The 15,355-nt window shown below is 40.4% G+C and overlaps 1 protein-coding gene across 10 annotated transcripts in view; it reads right to left on the reverse strand.

The window, feature by feature from the left end:
• Window positions 1-15,355, reverse strand: part of CTNND2 (catenin delta 2) — a 2,713,436-nt gene that overhangs the window by 169,223 nt on the left and 2,528,858 nt on the right. The window lies entirely within an intron of this gene.

The raw sequence follows: 15,355 nt of genomic DNA on the forward strand, positions 1-15,355 counted from the left end.
TGGAAGAGTGTGGCAGGGTTAGGTTCGAAACCAACGGCTTCAGAAATTTCTTGATCTGTGAGCTTCTGTTCTTGCCGGGGCGAGCGCTTAGTCAGTTTGCGTTTAGTGCTCCCCATAGATATTAAATTTAGCCTCTATTAGGTGCGGGATCCGGGTTTACAGCAGTCTAGGCAGCGGGAGCTCTTACCACACATGTCTTGTCCGCGCCATAGGCAAGCCACGCCCCTGACCATGCCTTATTTTCAACATTGTTTTTAATCATGCACATTTGATACAATAAAGAGTTTCTGAACAGTGACGCAGTGATTAATTTTGATTTCGGCAATTAGGATTTCAGAGTGGGAATTCTGATTCTTGAGGTTGTTTGTGCATGTCAAGTGACAGGCAGCCTATTGGGCAAATCAAAGTGTTGGGATAATGTCCTTTAATGTGACTGGACCCACAGGGGCTCAGGGTAGGATGAGTGGAGCTCTTGTCTTTGCCAATTAGCAAGCATACATTTGTAGCGCTCGCTATGCTACTCTGATAAGGCCCCTTACCTCTGGTAAGGCCCCTTAACTCTGATAAGGCACCAATAAGGCCCCTTAACTCTGATAAGGCCCCTAACTTTGATAAGGCACCAATAAGGCCCCTTAACTCTGATAAGGCACAGTATGGCTCACTAACCCAGTATTAAGGCTCACTAACCGGCTTAGCGCCGGTTAGTGAATCAAGGCCAATATCTTATATTAAAAGAGAGGTTAATGAAAAAGAAAACTGTCTCTCCCAGAAGTGCTCTGAGTTGGAGCGAGTCTATATAAGTAGTCCGTCAGATCAGTCCTGAATGTCCTGGCTGTTGGCACAAAGAGAATTGAATATTCTTTTAAACTACAAGTTCCAAACAAAAGCTCTTTTTTACAAGGCAGTCCTATTTTGAGAATGGAAACTTTACTGGTCGTTTATTGGCCCAAATGGCTCATGGGTATAGGGATCCTTCGACGATTACCAGCATGCAAAAACATGATGGGTGCCTGGTCCGATCCACTCCAGACATTTTGGAAGCTTTCACTCTTTTTTATAAAAATTTGTATACCTCCCAAACAAATATATCCATAGATAATATTAAAACTTATTTAGCCGACTGCCAATTCCCATGCTTATCAGACAGAACAAGTTACTGCCCTGGATGCTCACTTCACCTTAGATGAGATAGATATAGCTATTACCTTCCTACAGACTAACAAAGCTCGGGGTCCTGATGGGTTCCAGGCAGATCTATATAAAAAATACAGGGAATATCTAACACCAGAACTTCTTAATCGGTTTTCCTTAATTAACTTAATTCCAGATAGTTGGAATGAAGCCACTATCATAGTCCTACTGAAACCGGGTAAGGACCCACTTCAATGTGGCTCATATAGGCCAATTTCCTTATTAAACTCAGATTATATGATTTCCACCAAGCTTCTTATGAATAGGCTACATAAATAAATCTTAGATTTTATTCATCCAGATCAAACTGGTTTCATGCCAGGAAAGAGCACCCTGGTACACTCTCAAATCCAACACAATGTCACTGGAGATCGAGCCCTGGTTTCTTTAGATACCATGAAGGCATTTGACTCTATAGAGTGGGAATTCCTGTTTGTGTGTCTGGAGTGGTTTGCATTTGGTCCCAAATTCATAGGATGGGTGAAAACTTTATATAAAACTCCAAAAGCCAGGATCAATATTAATGGACAGGTATCAGAATATTTTTCCTTACAACGTGGAACCCATCAAGGGTGTCCCCTGTCCCCCTATTTGTTTTCTTTGGTTATTGAAGCTTTGGTAATTAAGGTAAGATCCTCCCAGTTGCTGCGTGGTCTGACTCTGGGTTCATGTACAGACATCATTGGTTTATATGCTGATGATATCATATTACGTGGAGCTATGCTTCTTATTAACACCTTTAGTCTTTATTCAGGACTTCGCACCAACTGGGACTAGTCCTGCATTATGCCATTAGATAAAGAGTCCATTAGCATACCGGCCTCTGAATGCCCTCTGCAAATTGTAAACCAGTTTAGATATCTCGGCATAATAATTACTAAGTCAGCTACTGAATTCAATAAGGCCAATGTTTACCCGCTACTACAAGAATTGTCCGACAAATGCAAAATATCGGGGAAATTACCTCTAGCAGTAATTGGTCGAGTAAATATCCTTAAAATGTTATCTCTTCCAAATATTCTTTATACAATACAGCACTCAGCGGTCCCGATTAAAAAATCCTTTTTCACCAAACTTAATAGCATAATTTCCACATTTATTGGGGGGGGGGGGGGGGTGGCAAGAGAGCTAGAATACGATTACAAACACTTATGAGGCCTATAGATAAAGGTGGGTTCGGTCTCCCTGATTTCTACTTTTACTATTTAGCAGGTCAACTTAGATTTCTACAATCATTGATGCCAGGGCAGACATATATCCCCTCAGAAGCTTTTTTAGCAGAATATGCCCCAAATAAGAATGCATAAGAATGCATTTTTACTATTAGAATCAGGCTCAAAGGAAACACTTCACCCTTCACTCCTTTACATAAACGTGCTTTGCAGGTATGGCGAGGTAGTAAGAGAGCCTATAAGTATAATAGAATTCCCCCACAAACTCTTTGGTCCAACCCCTTACTCCCACATTTGTTATCTCTCCCTGACCCTATTTTTTGGCAAACTAGAGGTATACTTACCTTGGCTCACATGGTTTCCAGTGCTGGGAATATTTTATCTACAGCTGAAATTTCCAGTATCTATCAGGTGCCCAGCCCTGCACTACTTGAAAATTTCCAATTCAGGCATGCTCTTAGAGCACAATTTGGTACATTACATAGTTACATAGTTACATAGTTATTATGGTTGAAAAAAGACATACGTCCATCGAGTTCAACCAGTACAAAGTACAACTCCGCCTGCTCCCTCACATATCCCTGTTGATCCAGAAGAAGGCGAAAAAACCCTTACAAGGCATGGTCCAATTAGCCCCAAAAGGGAAAAATTCCTTCCCGACTCCAGATGGCAATCAGATAAAAATCCCTGGATCAACATCATTAGGCATTACCTAGTAATTGTAGCCATGGATGTCTTTCAACGCAAGGAAAGCATCTAAGCCCCCTTTTAATGCAGGTATAGAGTTTGCCATAACGACTTCCTGTGGCAATGCATTCCACATCTTAATCACTCTTACTGTAAAGAACCCTTTCCTAAATAAATGGCTAAAATGTTTTTCCTCCATGCGCAGGCACTAAGTTTGGTGAATTGGGATAATGTACTACAAGGGGAAGACACTGAAGGGAAATGGCAACAAGTTAAATAATCGTACTCAATGCCAAGCAGCTGCAGCTAAAGCTAACAAAATTTTGGGATGCATTAAAAGGGAAATAAAAACTCGAGATGCTAGCATAATATTGCCCCTGTTTAACTCTCTAGTAAGGCCACATCTGGAATATGGAATTCAGTTCTGGGCACCACATTACAAAAAAGATATTGCAGTTTTAGAGCAGGTGCAGAGACGAGCAACAAAATTGATGCGTGGGATGGAAGGTCTCACTTATCGAGAAAGGTTAGATAAACTGGGTTTATTTAGTCTAGAGAAAAGACGCCTTAGAGGGGATCTAATTAACATGTATAAATACATCAGAGGGCAATATAATACCTTGGCGGATGAGCTTTTTGTCCCTAGGCCTTCTCAAAGGACTAGAGGACATGATCTGCGCATGGAGGAAAAACGTTTTAGCCATTTATTTAGGAAAGGGTTCTTTACAGTTAGAGTGATTAAGATGTGGAATGCATTGCCACAGGAAGTTGTTATGGCAAACTCTATACCTGCATTTAAAGGGGGCTTAGATGCTTTCCTTGCGTTGAAAGACATCCATGGCTACAATTACTAGGTAATGCCTAATGATGTTGATCCAGGGATTTTATCTGATTGCCATCTGGAGTCGGGAAGGAATTTTTCCCTTTAGGGGCTAATTGGACCATGCCTTGTAAGGGTTTTTTCGCCTTCCTCTGGATCAACAGGGATATGTGAGGGAGCAGGCCGGTGTTGTACTTTATACTGGTTGAACTCGATGGACGTATGTCTTTTTTCAACCAAAATAACTATGCAACTATGTAACTATGTAAGCTTAACATCAGTTGTATGCAAACTGTATACAAAAAGCTCATCCGCCAAGCTATTATATTGCCCTCTGATGTATTTATACATGTTAATTAGATCTCCTCTAAGGCGTCTTTTCTCTAGACTAAATAAACCTAGTTTATCTAACCTTTCTTGGTAAGCGAGACCTTCCATCCCACGTATCAATGTTGTTGCTCGTCTCTGCACCTGCTCTAAAACTGCAATATCTTTTTTGTAATGTGGTGCCCAGAACTGAATTCCATATTCCAGATGTGGCCTTACTAGAGAGTTAAACAGGGGCAATATTATGCTAGCATCTTGAGTTTTTATTTCCCTTTTAATGCATCCCAAAATTTTGTTAGCTTTAGCTGCAGCGGCTTGGCATTGAGTACGATTATTTAACTTGTTGTCGATGAGTACTCTTAAGTCCTTCTCCAAGTTTGATGTCCCCAACTGTATCCCATTTATTTTGTATGGTGCTAGACCATTGGTACGACCAAAATGCATGACTTTACATTTGTCAACATTGAATTTCATCTGCCATTTATGTGCCCATATAGCCATCCTATCCAGATCCTGTTGCAATATGACACTATCTTACTGAGAGTTGATGATTCTGCACAATTTTGTATCATCTGCAAAAATAGCAACATTGCTCACTACTGCATCTACTAGGTCATTAATAAATAAATTGAAGAGCACTGGACCCAGTACAGACCCCTGTGGGACCCCACTGCTAACAGTCTCCCATTTTGAGTACGATCCATTGACCACAACTCTTTGTTTTCTGTCCATTAGCCAGTTCCCTATCCATGCACACAGACTCTTCCCCAGTCCTTGCATCCTCATCTTTTGCACCAGACTTTTGTGGGGAACAGTGTCGAAGGCCTTTGCAAAGTCCAAGTATATCACATCTACAGAATTCCCAATATCCAAATTAGCGTTCACTACCTCATAAAAGCTGAGCATGTTAGTCAAACAGGTCCTGTCTTTAGTAAACCCATGCTGATGCTGAGAAATAAGATTATTTTCTACTATGAAGTCATGTATAGTATCTCTTAGTAACCCCTCAAATAGTTTGCATACAACTGATGTTAAGCTTACATGTCTATAATTTCCTGGATCTGATTTTTTGCCCTTCTTAAATAGTGGGAAAACGTGGGCTGTACGCCAATCCACTGGGACTCTGCCAGTTGAAAGAGAGTCACAAAAGATAAGATAAAGGGGTTTATCTATAACTGAACTTAATTCCCTTAGGACCCGAGGATGCATGCCATCCGGGCCAGGTGCCTTGTCTATTTTTAATTTATTTAGTCTTGCCTTCACTTCTTCCTGCGTTAAGTATTTAATATTACAGTTAGAAGATTGAGACTCTCCTGCCTCTGTAATTTGCAACAGTGCTGTTTCCTTTGTGAAGACAGAAGCAAAGAAAGCATTTAATAACTCTGCCTTACCTTGGTCATCCACCATTGAGTTCCCACCCTCATCCTTTAGGAGTCCTATACAGTCAACCTTTCTTTTTTTAGAGTTGATGTACTTGTAAAACTTTTTTGGGTTAGATTTCATATCCCTAGCGATTTGATTTTCAGCTTCGATCTTTGCCAGCCTAATTTCTTTTTTACAATTTTTATTGCACTCCTTATAATTGCTTAGTGCAGCCTCGGTTCCCTCCTGTTTTACCCATACATATTACAGACTACCCACTGATTGGTGTCCTTAGGACACAAGGTGTTCAAGGACTAATTTTATACCTTTATACTCACCTTTTGAATGCTACATCGGATTGTTAGACAATCCCAGGGGTAGCCAAGTGGGAACTGTGTGGTATAGTAATTGATGAAGATAAGTGGGACGATTTTTTCTTATCGGTCAGATTATTTTCCACGGCTGGTCACAACCGCTTGATCCAACTTTACATCCTACATCAAGGCTATTGCTCTCCTGCTTTAATGTTTGCTGGAAAAAAAACTAAACTTTGGGATAATGATAAATGTCCAAAATGTGATAATCGAATGATGATTTTATTTATCTAATCTGGTTGTGTCCGGTGGTGGAGGAATTTTGGCAGCAAGTTCTACGCATTTTTTTTTTTTTTTTTTTTTTTTAGCCTCAGCTGAAACCACTCAAATACTGACACCCCAGGCATCATGCATTGAGTCCTCGCCCTTTTATACCATCAAGGTATACGTAAAACTTTGCATCATTGGCTCTTTTCTTTATTATTCTTCACGAGCAGCACCACACACTTATTTTTTTGCCAATTCCAACTGATACACATCCACACATCCATGCATTCTACATTCAACTTTTCATTCAAACTTAGATCACAGTCATATACACACATACACTACGCTACTCTTCGGTCTCCCTCTTTTGATTTTTCCTCTCTCCTCTCTAGGGTTTCAGCGCCCTCCAAATTTCTCTCATAGCTATGAGTTGATTTGAAACTATCTCATCCACATCCATCCCTGGGCTTTCACACAGCACTTCCATTCTCATAAGCCATTCAGAAAAGACTGGGGTTTCTGAGCTTTTCCAATATTTCGCTAATATGTTTTTAACCACTAAAGTGCCTATTTCCTTCAAAAATCTGCTCTCCCTGTTTTCTTCTTGGTCTGTTATACCCAGTATAGCAGTGGTGGCAGAAATGCAAAAGCTATGGTCTATAACACTCCTACCAAATTGGATAAATTCTCTCCAAAGACTTTCGGCTATTGGACAATCCCACCACATGTGAACCTCCGTACCATGTCCCAATCCACATCTCCAGCATTTAATATCAGTTGAGCTAGACAGCATTCCTGCCCGTGCAGGTGTAAAATACCACCTTACTATTATTTTATATTGAAGCATTTGTAAGTCACTGTCAGGAATCTTCCAGATGTTAGACCAGATTTGGGGCCATTTTTTTCCAAGGGGGGTATTTAACATTATTTCCCATTTATTACAATATGGTGGAGGTTCATCATATTTTGAGAGTGCCAAAAAGTCATGCAATACGGATATTGTTTTTGGAGGTCTTTTACAGAAAAAGAGGAGTTTCTCTATATCATTAAGTTCTCTCCTAATGGGCTTATTCTTGTTTAAGTAGCTTTTGACTTGTTTCTGCCACCATGCTTCTACATTTTTAGGTTCGTTCAACACACCAGAGATCTTTAACTCCTCATTTCCCAGCATATGCAGCACACGTGTGTCCTGTGCAAGGCTGTTAACTACAAGCCAGCGAGGGGTGGATGCGGGTGGGAAATCTGGATTATCCCTCAAAGTGGTGAAGGGGGAGAGCCCTGTCTTTTTCTGCCACTGTATAATTAAAGCATATAAGGTTTTTAATGTAGGCTTTATGAGAGGGTGAGTCGTAGAGTGAATCAGATTATTTATATTTGTCGGGTGCCAGGAAAAAAACATCTCCAGGTCAATTTCCTCCTTTTCTAGTAGGGGCCAAACTTTATTTCTTATTTTTGAAGATATTTCTATTTTCCAGTCTAAAACTCTAGATAGTAGTATGCTTTTATAGTAATCCAAAATATCCGGAGCAGACACACCTCCTCTTTTTTTGTCTCTACTAATGGTTTTGTAACTAATCCTACGGTTGGATTTTGCCCAGATGAATTCTTGGAACAGCCTATGCCAGTCTTTAAACCATGTGCTAGGAAGGATAATAGGGAGGCACTGCATAACAAACAAAATTTTTGGCAGTATTAACATTTTTATAATGGCCACCCTTCCCAAAGGGCTAAAATATGGACGGTCCCACCCATTCAATTTTCCCTTGCTTTCCTTAATCATATTCTTAAAATTCAGAACAAACAGATTGTTTATTTCTTGACTTAGGTGGATACCTAGATATTTAACCACATGTTTCAATCTGAAATTACTAAGATCTTTAATTTTTTCCTTAGTTTCGGTCGAACAGCCTAAATCTAAGATTATGCTTTTTTCTTTATTTATTTTGAAATCTGAACAGGCTCCAAATTTATCCATAATCTCCTGACATTTTTGCAGTGAAGTTATAGGTTCTCTTAATGTCAGTAGTATGTCATCTGCATATGCCAGGATTTTTATATCCTCTTCCCCTGTCTGTATTCCCTTTATTAAACCTTCATTGTGAATCTTTTGAATCAGAGGCTCAAGGCATATGTTGAAAAGTCCCGGTGACAGGGGACAGCCCTGTCTTACCTCATTAGATATAGGAAACACGTTTCCTATATGAGAATTGGTTATGACTTGGGCATTTTGGTTTTTGTATAGATTCTTAATCCTATCAATAAATGATTTCCCCAGGCCATACTTTTCTAGGCATGTAAAGATAAATTCTCTGGAGATACGATCGAACGCTTTCTCAGCGTCGATTGCTATCATCACTGTTTCTTCCTTCTTATTTTTACATTTATGTATAATATTAATGGCGGTGTATATATTTTCTTGCAGATGTCTGTCTATCCTAAAACCAGCTTGTTGCTTTCCCAGAATCTGGTCTGTGATCTTCCCTAACCTGTCAGATAAAATACGGGAGTATATTTTAATGTCAGAATTTATTAAAGATATGGGTCTATATTTTGCACAGTCTTGTGCTCCTTTTCCTTCTTTTGGTAACAGAGTAATGAAAGCCGTGTTTGAGTTCTTAGAGAAAGTTATTTCTTTCCCTTCCTCATTGACCATTCTGCAGAAGAGGGGGGACAGTTCCTCTGCAAAGTGTCTATAGAATTCAGCACTGAAGCCGTCAGGCCCTGGGCTCTTCCCCCTAGGCATTTTCCCAGCTGCTTCCAAAAATTCTATTTTAGAGACTGGCTTCTCTAGAGCTTCTTTATCCTCTGGTTTTACTATAGGGAGATTAACCTCTTCTAAGAAGGTCTTTGGTGCCATTAGATCCGTATTTAGGTTATAAAGATTTTTATAAAATTCTGTGAAGACCAAACCAATTCCTTCCTGATCGCATATAAGGTTTCCTTTATTATCCTCTATTTTTTCTATGTACCTTGACTGGCTTTTTTTTTTCAGTAATTCTGCTAACGTTTTCCCCGGTTTATTTCTCCCTTTTTTGAACCTATTTCTGAGTCTAAGATGCTCTATTCTGCACTCATTATCTAACAATTGATTTAGCTCATTTCGGATTTTGTGTACATGGTTTACTAACTCATAAGAGGGGTCATTTTTATGCTCTCTCTCTGCCTTCTCCAAGTCCGCCAATAATTTTGAAATTTTTTCTCTTTTTTCTCTATTCCTTCTGCTTTTTATACCAATTAATACACCCCTAATTACACATTTCATTGTATCCCAAATAGTTACTGCTGAATGTTCCCGAGTATTATTAAATTCCAGATATTCTTTTAGACTAGTTCTAACCTGGTTTCTGACCTCTTCATCTTCTAGTAGCCTAGTATCTAATCTCCAACGAGTACCTTGAATATTATTCTTGTGTAGTGTAAGTGTTAACAGAACTGGAGCATGATCTGAGAAGGTGAAGTTTCCTATACTAGCTTCTGTTACTGCAAGTATATGTGATTGAGGTAAGAGCCAGTAGTCTATTCTTGAATAGCTTTTGTGTACAGGGGAGTAGTAGGTATAGTCTTTTTCATTTAAGTTTTTTATTCGCCAAATGTCAACAAGCTTGTGGGATTGGATTGTTTTCTTAAGAGTGGATAATTTTCTTTGTGAAATATAGCTGGTTCCCTTGGAGCAATCTAGTTCTGGTTCTAGTACTATGTTAAAATCGCCTCCCATTAATATTACGCCTTTTGCCATACATGTAACTTTTGCAATAAATTCACTCATAAAGTTTGCCTGTCCCTTATTGGGAGCATATACATTTGCCAGCGTGACCTGTATCCCCCTTATCCTCCCTACCACAATCAATATTCTGGCTTCCTTATCTTTATAAACCTGTTCTGTGTGGAAATCAAGTTTTGAATTTATGACAATGGCTACACCGCAAGTTTTTTTGGTGCTATTATTGTTGGTAATCCATTCGCCATATCTTTTATCAAGGAAAATAGGCATTTTTCCAGCCTTAAAGTGAGTTTCTTGGATAAAGCCAATGTCAATCTTGCCCCTTATGAACGCGTCTATAATTCTGCTTCTTTTTTGGCCTGAGTTTGCGCCTTTAACATTAATTGTTATTAATTTCAATGACTCCATTGTTTACTTATTTATTTTTAAACAAAAGAATAGAAGAAGTGACCTAAAAAAGGGATAGGTATATGTATATAACCCGAGAGAGTTCAACTCGTGTATGCCATATTTCCCATTCAACAAACAAACACCCATACATACACAATTCAGTTTTCGATCCAGTCTGACAGACCAGGAAAACTCGTAAGTTCCAGTCTGTGTTGTCAAACTTCCCATCTTGCCCTTACTAGTCGAGTGCAAGCTGGGGCCTGTGAGCCGAAGTTGGCTCCCCCCTCCTCCACCCCATTTTTATAGCAACATAATTTGTTTACATATCCTCCCATCCTGCTATTTCAATAGCCGGCAAATCTAGTGTTTTCAGAAAGGGTTGTAAAGGTTCGCCATCTCTCAGAAAGCAGCTTTTCCCAGCAATTGTTGCTCTCAGTGATAGGGGGAAACCCCACTTATAGTAGCCACCTTTTTTTTTTATATTTTCAAGAACTGGTTTCAGCATTCTTCTCCTCTCTATTGTTCTTTTGGATAGATCTTGAAATAGTTCCACTTTCCGGCCTTTAAATTTTATCTCATTTAACAATCTTGCTTTAGCTAAAATGTTCTCTTTTAAGCTAAATAAATGCAGTCTGCATAAAACATCTGTGCTTCTGCTTCCATTGTGGGTCTTCTCCTTTCCGACTTTATGTACCCTGTCAATTAAAATGTTTGTATGGCCAGCCTCTCCCATTATTTCTTTAAATAGCTCCTGTGCTGTTTCTAACAGATCTTTCTGCTGGATGTCTGAGGGTATACCTCGAATTTTAATATTATTCCTCCTGCTCCTGTTTTCTTGGTCGTCTAGTTTTTGAATAAGATCTTTTATCTGACTTTTCTGTTTTGTAATTTCCTCCACATTACTTTTTCCAGAGGTACTTAGCTTTTGTACGTCTGTCTCCAGTGCCTTAAAGGTGGCCATACACTGGCCCGATTCCCGGCCGTTTCGACAGCAGATTCGATCCTGGGATCGAATCTGCTGCCAATCGTTCGCGGTAAACGCCGCCGACGATCCGATTTCCTCCCGAAATCGGATCGGTCCGTCGATCGCGCCGTGCGGGAAATTACCCTCGATCGCCCGCGGTTAAGTGCGCGTCGCTAGCGGCGGCCGATCCGATGAAAAACACATTACCTGATGCGGGCTCCCGGGCGTCTTCTCTGCATCTTCTCAGCGCTGCACCCGCTCCATCCCGGCGCTTCCTGGGTCACTGCAGTGACCCAGGAAGTTCAAATAGAGGGCGCTCTATTTGAACTTCCTGGTCACGGAGTGACCCAGGAAGCGCCGGGATGGAGCGGGTGCAGCGCTGAGAAGATGCAGAGAAGACGCCCGGGAGCCCGCATCAGGTAATGTATACGGGGGGGGGACAGGCGGCAGGAGCAGCTGAACAGATTGTGATCGGTTTCAGGCTGAAATCGATTCACAATCTGTTTGCAGTTAAGGCAGCCATACGATCCCTATCTGATCAGATTCGACCAGATAGGGATCTGTCAGCTGGTCGATCTGATGGCACATCGACCAGTGTATGGCTGCCTTTACTCTTTCTAATAAATCGGTTATTGCGTCTTTAATTGGTTTTATTTCCTTACTCACTGCTTCCTGGATTGCTGTCTGTACTGTTTCGACCATAGTCTCTTGCATTCTTTTTGTGTATTCTTCTAGCATATTCCTCATTTTATGATCCAGCATCTCCTCTGTAATACCTCCCCCCCCCCCCTTTTTTTTTTGCTCGACTTGGTTGCCTGCCTCTTCAGGCTTGTGGGCCCTGCTGGTAGCCTCTGCGATTCTTTTTATATGATTTGTGAGGTTTGAAATGTCTGTCGGAGTGACATTGCCTTGCTGCGCAAATGCTGTTGCATTTTGTCTTATAGGGGTCTGGAATCCTGATCTGGAATTTTCCCCTTCTAAGTTTTCTCCTGCAGTTTTTTTTGTGCTCATGTTTACTAGGTAGCTGTCCAAATTTTTTTCTTTCTCAATTTGTGATCCCTTGTTTCTGTTTCTAGTACCTGTAGCCATGCTTTGTGACCATTATATCATTGTAACATCTTTGCCATTCTGCACAAAAAATGATAAAACATTGGAACAGCTTCCAAATATTGGTGATCGCTATAACCTTTGTACTGTATCTATAGAGCGCTATTACTTTCAGATAAAGACCGTACAAAAAAAAGACATATAATATACCAGAACCAAAGACGAATATAGATAGGTCTCACCAATGTCTTGTAGTTTTCTTCAATCGAGTATCACGTCTGATGAAAGCAGATCCTTTGAGGCCGTGTTCCAAGCAGTAGCAGATGAAAATGCGCAGCAACAGGAACAGATAGCCTATAACTACTTAGTAGCCTTGTGACTGTTGTCTATAATTTTCTTATAATTTTAACATTTGACATTCAGGGTTATGAGAGGGCTGTGTGGAGGGCTGTAGAGAATATTGCAACAAGTGCAGGGTGGAAACAAAGTAGGGTAGCAGGAGTTAACAGGAGCAGCTTGAGGCATAGTAGGCAGAAAGCAGCTTGCAAAGACAGGCTACTGGTGAATTGGTGAAATTTGCATAAGATTGCATAAGATTGCATAAGATTGCATAAAATTGCATAATTTTTGCATATATGTAAAATGCTCAATCCACATGCATTTATAGAACGTCAGGATTATTATGCTACCAGGTTACCAGGTTTGTCACAAGCTTCTCACAAGCTTCTCATAAACAGTAGCTACACTTGGACAGTAGCTGTAATGGCTGCAGCAGGATTCAATAATCTCCCACAGTGCTGATTGAAAAGCCAAGTGAATGCAGCATATCATCAAAGTTATAGCCTGGTAGAGGGCGAAAAAAATAAGAAAAACAAACAACCCTGAGGGTGTCTTGCTGTGAGGGAGACCAGACAAAAGCCTTTTAAGTTAATAGTCTTAAGGCCCATACACACGTCGGATTTGCGCGAACGACGGGTCGTTTGAACGTTCCGTCGTTCGCACGTTTCCGCATGAAATCCGGCGTGTGTACAGACTATCGTTCGGGAGATAAGACTGGTTACCAACGATCCGCCGGGCGGATCGCTGGTAACCAGTCTTATCTCCCGAACGATAGTCTGTACACACGCCGGATTTCATGCGGAAACGTGCGAACGACGGAACGTTCAAACGACCCGTCGTTCGCGCAAATCCGACGTGTGTATGGGCCTTTAGTTTTAAGTTAATAGATAACAAGTCTTTTAAGTTCGGCCAGAAACAGGACGAAAGCCTCTGAGCACTCAGACGCCAGCAGAGGCTGGACAAAATATCAGAGCCTCCAAGAGTTACCGTGGAGACAGCAGGAGGTCACAGCCAATGAGTTCTACGCATTTTATCTACTTTCTGTGCTGCCCCACTTACTTTTTCCCCAAGCTTTGTCTATTTGGTTTAATGGATGAAGCTGAGGGCCAACACCACCATCGGATCTTTATCCGTGAATCTCTATTTCTTGCAAGGAAAACAATAGTTCTGAAGTCGTTTTACCCCTGAGTCACCACAGCTGTCTCACTGGAAATCTCTAATTTATGAAACCATCCAATTAGAAAAGGTGTTATATTTACATCGTAAATGTCCTACTAAATTTGAAAAGGTATGGAGTAATTGGTTAGAGTCCCAGAGCACGGTCTAATTTCCTGGTCTTTTGATTTTACAAATCTTTAACTAAACCAAATTTAAATAACTGATATGTTAACACAGCCTTTCTTTTATCCTTTCATAATGCCATTTCAGGTAATTCCACTATATTCCTTACCTCCTATCCCCACGCTCTGTTTTGTTTTCTTTTTTCCTTTTTCTATTAAGTTTCCTTTGTTTAAGCTGTTTTACTTTAGATGGACTGGGGTTGGAACCCCAGTGGTTCTTTTGCACCTACTTTTGCAATATTTAGAGGAGATAAGTCTAAAATTAGCAGTGACAGAAGCTACATGATGTGTTTCTATAAGTTTTTTCTTCATTCAATATTCAATTGATATTAAACATATGTACCCTATTGTACATGAAAGTGTATATTTTCTTCTCTTTTGGGAACTTATTATATACTGTAGGGAGATAAAATATAGAGAAACCGAGAGCCCAATATAGTGTAGTATGTTAAAACATAAACGAAGTAAGGCAAATCAGTGAGAAGAATATACTCACAAACGTGGGTTACCACACAGGCAACCACTGTATAAGCAGGTGAGGAGATTAGACCTGTCCTCACTCAGGATTAAGAAGTCGCTTTCTGTAGATGAGAAAAAAGGGGTAGATCACCCCTCCACTAGGGGTGGACACGATTTTGCAGTATGAGAACAGAGGCGCCAGCAGAATAGAAGTGGATAAAAGCTTTAAAATTTGCTTGGAGGAAGTGGTGGACTTACCTCCATAAAGCAGACACGAAAGACTGTCTGAAAAGTAGCAATCACATTTATTATATGGTACCCCAAAAGTGCAACGCGCTTCGCAGGCCGAGCCCGCTTCATCAGGTAATAAAGTGGGGACAAAACAGAATTCCAGCAGTAGCAGGTGTGTCACTGAGGCGCTACACCTGCTACTGCTGGAATTCTGTTTTGTCCCCACTTTATTGCCTGATGAAGCGGGCTCGGCCTGCGAAGCGCGTTGCACTTTTGGGGTACCATATAATAAATGTGATTGCAACTTTTCAGACAGTCTTTCGTGTCTGCTTTATGGAGGTAAGTCCACCACTTCCTCCAAGCAAATTTTAAAGCTTTTATTCACTTTTATTCTGCTGGCGCCTCTGTTCTCGTATTATATACTGTATGACAGTTGGTTGTCATTATTATATTAACAATCACTGTTTTGTATATTATGTTTTATATCTCTTTAATAAAAGAAATTTAAAAAAAGTAATGAAACCCTTTAGGGGTGGAGATAGGGAAAAATTCCTGTTAAGGAGTGAAACCCAGTGGATCATAAGAACAGATGCTATGGGAGCACTGGGTCTTAATGACTATGTGGCTATGGCCTGTCTTCTAGATCCTTGAGTTGGTCCATTGTAGTACCTGTAGTATGTTAACATGCAGCCTGAGATAATGCATTATCTCTAATACTCTATTT

The sequence above is a fragment of the Hyperolius riggenbachi genome, chromosome 5 (genome assembly GCF_040937935.1).
Source record: "Hyperolius riggenbachi isolate aHypRig1 chromosome 5, aHypRig1.pri, whole genome shotgun sequence".
Lineage (NCBI taxonomy): Eukaryota > Metazoa > Chordata > Amphibia > Anura > Hyperoliidae > Hyperolius > Hyperolius riggenbachi.